This window comes from Gopherus evgoodei, unplaced genomic scaffold (genome assembly GCF_007399415.2).
Source record: "Gopherus evgoodei ecotype Sinaloan lineage unplaced genomic scaffold, rGopEvg1_v1.p scaffold_46_arrow_ctg1, whole genome shotgun sequence".
Taxonomy (NCBI): domain Eukaryota; kingdom Metazoa; phylum Chordata; order Testudines; family Testudinidae; genus Gopherus; species Gopherus evgoodei.
This window is the reverse complement of record NW_022060067.1, coordinates 266,799-273,449: the sequence shown is the minus strand read 5'-3', so window position 1 is coordinate 273,449 and position 6,651 is coordinate 266,799. Positions and strand designations below refer to the sequence as shown.

The 6,651-nt window shown below is 56.4% G+C and overlaps 1 non-coding gene across 1 annotated transcript; it reads left to right on the top strand.

Annotated features, from left to right (window-relative positions):
• Positions 1-5,850: 5,850 nt before the first annotated feature.
• On the top strand, positions 5,851-5,922 carry TRNAQ-CUG. The gene has a single exon. It is a non-coding gene; the product is annotated as a tRNA-Gln (tRNA).
• Positions 5,923-6,651: the final 729 nt, after the last annotated feature.

Here is a 6,651-nt window from a genome sequence, read left to right as displayed (position 1 = left end):
TTTTTTTTAAGTCATCCCTGCCAGGGCCCCTCCGAAAATGTTCGAATTGGGCCCCACACTTCCTAAAGCCGGCCCTGGTCCTTCCCTCCTCTTGCCCCTCCCTCAGTTGCTCTGCAGCTTTTAAGCCTTCCCTTGGAGCTGTCAGCACCAGCCGCCTCTGCTCTAGGTGCCCAGAGCAGGAAAGGTGTGTTGGGCTCCAGCCTGGGACTCTTCCTCCATCCTGCCTAGCCCTGACTATCAAGCCTGGCCCTGGCACTCCTTCCTTCAAGTGCCATGTGGACAAGAGGCAACATGAGGCTGCAAGCGAAATGGCCAAACTTGTGGGCATCAGGCGACGCTGTGAGAATCCCAAGCATCTGGTCAAACCACAGGACTGCAGGTATCAGCAACCAGAGTAACAAGTTCTAGAGCCTCAACCCGTTGTGGCCTTCACAACCAGGCTCTAGAGGGCAAGTCACCCAGCAAGAAGAGAAAGATTTGCTCTTGCGCAGCTGGAGACAGGGAAGTTAAGCACTGTGAGCTCGAGGGGTTTGTCATAACATCCCACTGAGATTTGAACTCAGGATTCAGAGTCCTGAGTGCTGCCCGTTACACCATGGTACCAGCTTGGGCTGTTGTCTCTGCACATCGGTGACCCTCATGGGGCCAGCTCGTGTAAGGGACTGTTGGCCCCTTACTAAAGCTCAGTGGGTTTTTGGTTGGCTAGTTCCCAGTACCAACAGAAGGGGGAAGGATCAATAGGAAATCAGGACCCTAAGACTGACAGTCCCCAGGGGCAATGGGGAGAGGCCAAAGCTCCAAAGTTAGCCCGACTGATAGGCCAGGCAGTGTAATGAGGGAGTCACCAGGCCAGGGAATCCCGTTATCTGTGTGAGCTAGAACTACCTGGGCCAGAGTGGGACCCAGCTAAGGAGAAAGCAGGAGCCCGAGAACAGGAGGGGAGAAGAGCTGCGCCAGCGAGGGAGAACCAGAGCAGATCCATGCTAGGAACTGAGCCGGAGCAGCATGAGTCACAGAAGCTGCCCAGGGAGCAGATCTGTGCTGGGAGAAGAGCTGCAGCAAGCAGAGCCAGAGAGGCCAGAGGAGCCGCCCAGGGAGATGGAGGCAGAGCCGCAGCAGCACTGGGGCTGGAGGTGGGTGCAGTGAGCAGCTTGGGAGAGTGAGAGGGACCCTGGGCAGAAGGCCCAGCACAAGGAGATGCCACGAATCAAGAGGCCTTGCAGGCCAGACCTTCGGGGGTGGGGGGATCATATCCCCTACATGGGGGCTGGCACTGGGAACAAGGGGCCTGTCACCTAGAGCATGTGGCCACTGCCAGAGCAAATGTCCAGCCCGTGGTGTCCCTGCACACAGCCAGGACCTGGGAAGGAGGCCTGGGACAGGTGAGGGAAAGACTGTGACCTGCCCTGACACTCCAGAGACGCTGGTTGTGCTCTCCCTGCACCACAGAACAGGGTGACGTGTTTTCCTTTAATCTTTCCTTATGTTTTACATTAATTGCTGGGTAATAAATTGTGTTTGCTTGAAGCAATGCAATGCAATGATGAGTGGGTCAGGGAAGTGCCCAGAGGGGAGAGAGTACCCCAGAGTGGGGACACTGTAGCCCTTTTCAAGTGAGCACGACAAGACTGGGGGTCAAGCCCCCCAGGATTCCTGGGCCCAGCCTTGTTGGGGTTACGAGGACTCTGCCACACGTGAGAGTAGAAAGAGCATCCTTGGGGTCAGGCAGGCCTCTGGGTAAGCGGGTGGGGACTCAGATCCTTTCTCTGGCCAGTTGCACCAGGGTCATGTATAAACCAGGGAAGTTCCCCACAATAGCCGGACCTGAACCCCCTGTACACTTGCCCTCTGTACTCATTGCTTCTCTGTCTCTCTTCCCCTCATCTCTGCTGCTCCCCCTCTGAGCTTTCTCAGCACCTGGCCCCACAGCTCTTCCTGCCAGCCAGAGACTGCTTGTATTAGGCCTGTTCCTGTGGCCTCTCTCCTGATTCCTGAGGAAAGGAACCTTTCCAGGAAATGGCCATGGATTCTGGGAATCTGCATGTGGCTCATGGACAGCACCAGGAATCATTTGGCTCCTGGCACACAAGGCCACTTAAAAGCTGAGTTTTTAGACAGGGGCTTGAACCCTGGATTTTAAAATTAAGAGCCTGATGTTTTACCAACTGAGCTAGTTGAGACCATTTTCCCCATTCACCACAAGAGAGAGCAGGTAGGCAAAGAGAGGCAAAAAAAGGCCCAGGAAACCCTCCTCTTTTTCTGCACATCCACTTCCTGTCAGCAGGATTCCACCTCCTCCTTCCTTCTGTGCCTCAGTGTGACTAAATCTCCACACCTAGACAGCTGGTCCATCCGCTGCACCCCAGTCCCCCCATGCCTGAGCCTCCCTGCCAAAGCCCTGCACCTGGCTCCATAGAATTAAGTCTCACGTGTTGCTGGGAACTCGACTTCTTGTGCCCAGAGAGCCTCGGCCCCCCTCAGTAGATGACCTGAGAAACACATTGTCCGACTTTTCCAAAGAAGTGCTTGGAGTTGTTTTTTGGTGTGTTGCCATGTGGCATAATGGATAAGGTGTCTGAGGGTGGATCAGAAGATTGAGAGTTTGAGTCCTTTGGTGGTTGTGTTTCTGCAGTTTTACCGTTGTGCTGAAAGTCCTGCTCCCTTCAGGGCTGGAACCTCTTCTTGGCCGCTCAGGCCAATGCTCTGGCTTCAGGTAGAGCCCCGGGAAGGAGTTGCGGGGTGGGCATCACAAAGGCTGGGGCATGAGACCCAGGTGCTTCCAGTCTAGCCTTTGCCCTTCCTGATTTGCCAGAGAAAATGGGCGGCTGCCCAGGCTGGCGTGTGCGCCTGTCCCTGTGCTGGAGGGTACTTGCTACATAGCGTCTTCGGAGCCTGGGTGTTTCTCTGCTTCTCGCCAGCTGGGGAAAAGCCTCTTGGTGTAAAATCTCCTGCCCCACTGCAAAAGTGAGCACCTTGAGTGGGACCAGTCAGAGGCCCCACCATGGGGGCTGGCCCTGCTTTCCTACCATCTTGTGATGTTATCCACAGAGCATCAGCAGCTGCCCCGCGTGCTGATGACCTTCAGTGGGTGTTTGGCATGGCAGGGAGCAGCGTGGCTGGGTGATTTTGTGCCTGTCTGAAGGCCACACATAGACATGGTCCTGCCCTTTAGCCCTGACCTCAGTTGCTCTGTGGCTTTTAAGCCTTCCCTTGGAGCCGTCAGCACCAGCTGCCTCTGCTCTAGGTGCCCAGAGGAGGAGAGGTGTGTTGGGTCACTTTTACAGATGCCCCTTCCCTGCACAGAGGAGCTTCCATCCCCAATCCCTGCCTGTCACTGCCCAGCAGCCCTCTGGCACCATTCCTGAGGGCTGCCCTGCCTCACTTTCTTCCTACCATGTTGGGAAAGACAGTTCTCATCATTAAAGGTCAGGTGGGCCAACTAGGGGCAGAAGCCTGTTCTATGTTTTCCTACTGCAGAGCCCAAGCTCAGGAACTCACCTTGAGTCCAGGCACTGCTGTGCTCCCAGAAAACAAGCGACCCCTGCACAAAGAGGGATGACAGGGCCTGCCAAAGCCTGGGATTGAACCAGGGACCTTTAGATCTTCAGTCTAACACTCTGTAACAAGCAGTACTTCCCTTCAGGGCCGGCCCTAGAGGGGACTGGGACAAATCCCCCCCTTCCCTCCTCAGGCCCTGTCCCCACTCCACCCCTTCCCCCAAGTCCCCACCCTGTCCAATCTCTTCCCTTCCTGCACCTTCCTGCCCCATTCCTCTCCCACCCCCACCTCTTCCCGTCCCTGCTCCTTCCCCTCCCCACCCAGTGCCTCCTGCACCCCACTGAACAGCTGATCACTGGCAAGTGGGAGGTGCTGAAAGGGAAGAGGAGGAGCTTGTCAACAAGGCCTGTAGTGTTTGTGTGGGTGGGGGGAGCTGGCTGCCAGTGGGTGATGAGCACCTATTTTTTCTCTGTTGGTTCTGCAGCCCCATAGCTCCCATGGAGTCGCTGACTTAGCTTCTTTCACACTCTAGAGAGAGGAGCAGAACCAGGGCTATGGCTGATCTATGGGGCACCAGGTGAGTGGCAGAGGCTTCAGGTGCTGAGAGTTTGCCTGACCCCTCAGGGACACAGTGTGAGGTGGTGCCCCAGGGATCTCTATGAAAGGAGCAGAACAGGATTTACTTGGGGTGGGGAGAGAATTGAGAGTGTCTCAGGGGGTTGTACAGAAGTGTTGCCCCAGTGGGAGACTGGCTAAAACACAGGCCTCGCTGTGAGCAAGATTTGAACCTGCACAGGAAACCCTATTGGATTTCAACTCCCACATCTTATCCACTTGGCCATCACAGCCGGGAGTGAAAAAAAATGCCCCAATGCCAGAGAAACTGGTAAAGAATCACAATGCCCAGGCGTGAAGTCATCTGAACTACAGAATTCCCACCGCAAACCTGGCTCCCAAAGCACAGGGGGGATTTGGGGTTTGTTCTCTTTGCTTAGCCATGTGCAGTCTCACAGAGAGCGCGTTTAAAAGTCTCCCCTCCCACAGAGTGGGAATGAGAAATGATTCTCAACTTGAAGCCTGATGTAGGGTGACCAGACATCCCGATTTTATCGGGACTGTCCCTATATTTGCTTGTTTGTCCCGGATCCCGACCGATCGGGACCCTGGACAAACAAATAACTTTGTCCTCTTCTCCAGGACACAGGCATAGTCTGGAGGGATACTTGCCCCCCCCAACTCCGCCTCCTCATTCCCCCATTAGATACCTCCCCAAATCCCAGCCCTGGCCCTGCCCCCAGCCCCACCCCCTCACTGCCCCATTGAATCCCTCCCCAAATCCTCGCCCTGGCCCTGCCTCTTCCGCAAGAACGCGGCATTCCTCCTCCCTCCCAGGTGTGCACATGGGCCATGGCCATGGCCGGGAGCGCAGCGCAGCGCAGAAGCTGCTCTAGCCCTGCAGCCTGCAGGGCAGTGCAGTGGGGCTGGGGGCAGCGCGAAGCAGGCAGGGCCCATGTGGGCGGAGGGCGGAGACACAAGTGGGACGGACACGCTCCTGCCAGGAGCTGCCTGATTCACCCCTTGCCCGGGAGCTGCAGGAGGGGCCCGGATCATGGCTCGGCTGCAGAGCTCGGAGCCCAGGTTGGGCCCAGGAGTGAGGGGATGGGGGTGCTGGGGGTGTAGCGGGGGTTGGAGCCAAGAGTTGGTTGGAGATGGGGTTGTACCACTGCCGCTTGGCGGCGGGGGTCCCTCCAGCTTTTATTTTTGCTCCGCCCCCTGCATCCCGATATTTCATCTTTGACATCTGGTCACCCTAGCCTGATATGAAGGAGGATGTCTGGACCAAGGGGCCAGGGACTGGCCTTTGCTAGAGAAACCACTGTCAAGTTTTAGCCACTTAGGGCAGGTCAGCAAATAAGAACAACCTCAGGTATCAGTAACTGCTACAGGTTGCAAATTCCTACATGCAGCAGTTTCTGGCACTACAACTGCACAGCTCTGCTCCCCGGCTCTTCTCGGGCTCCTGTTCTCTCCTTAGCTCTGCCCCACTCTCGCCCAGGCAGTTCCAGCTCACAGGGAGGATGGGATCCCCTGGCCTGGTGACTCTCTCATTACACTGCCTGGCCTGTCAGTGTGGCTAACTTGGAGCTTTGGCCTCTCCCCATTGTCCCTGGGGACTGTCAGTCTCAGGTCCTGATTTCCCATTGATCCTTCCCCCTTCTATTGGTGCTGGGAACTAGCCAACCCACTCCCCCCACCTGCCCACACACACTAAGTTTTAGTAAAGGGCCAAGAGCCCCCTTACACAAGCAGCCCCATGAGGGTCACCGATGTGCAGAGAAGGCAGCATAAGCTGGTCCCATGGTGCAATGGGCAGCACTCAGGACTCTGAATCCTGTAATCTGAGTTCAAATCTCAGTGGGATCTTGTGGTCATAGGCGGCAGGTTATATATATTTGTGGTGCTCGGGCTCCAGAAATATTCAGGACTGGGGGCCCTGCTCCAGCAATATTTGGAAATGGGTCTTTTCCTCTGGCCCTGCCTGGATTGGGTCCTGGCCTCTGCCTGCCACCCCTCCCCCTGCCGCGCTGTGTCCCTGCCTGACAAAAAGCAGCGTGCGCCTCTCCCCTGCCTGCTCCTGCTGCTGGAGTAGAGGGATATTGGGCATAAGTGCTGTTTGCTGCTCCAGGGTCCTAGTGCCCACCCTCTAGTAATTGCAAGGCAGGCTGCCCTGAGCTCCCTCATCCTTAGCCCCATCTCTCTGCACCCTGATCTTCTGTCCCAGTCCTGAGCCCCCTCCTGCATCATGAATCCCTCAGCTCTGCACTCCCTCCCAGAGTCTGCACCTCTCACCCCTTCCTACAACCAGAGCCTGTACCCAAACTCTATCCCAAAGCCTGCACCCTGCACCCCTCCTGCACCCTAATCCCCAGACCAGGATCTGCACCCCATACCTCCCCCCCAAGCCCCTCCCAGAGCCTTAGGTAGGTGGGGGTGGAGTTTGGGGGGCGGAGTTGGGGGCGGGTTCTGGACACCACCAAAATTTCTACAAACTTGCCACCCATGCTTGTGGTAAAGCCTTAGAGCTCAACTTCCCTGTCTCAAGCTGTGTAAGAGTGAATCTTTCCCCTCCAGCTGGGTGACTCACACCTCCTA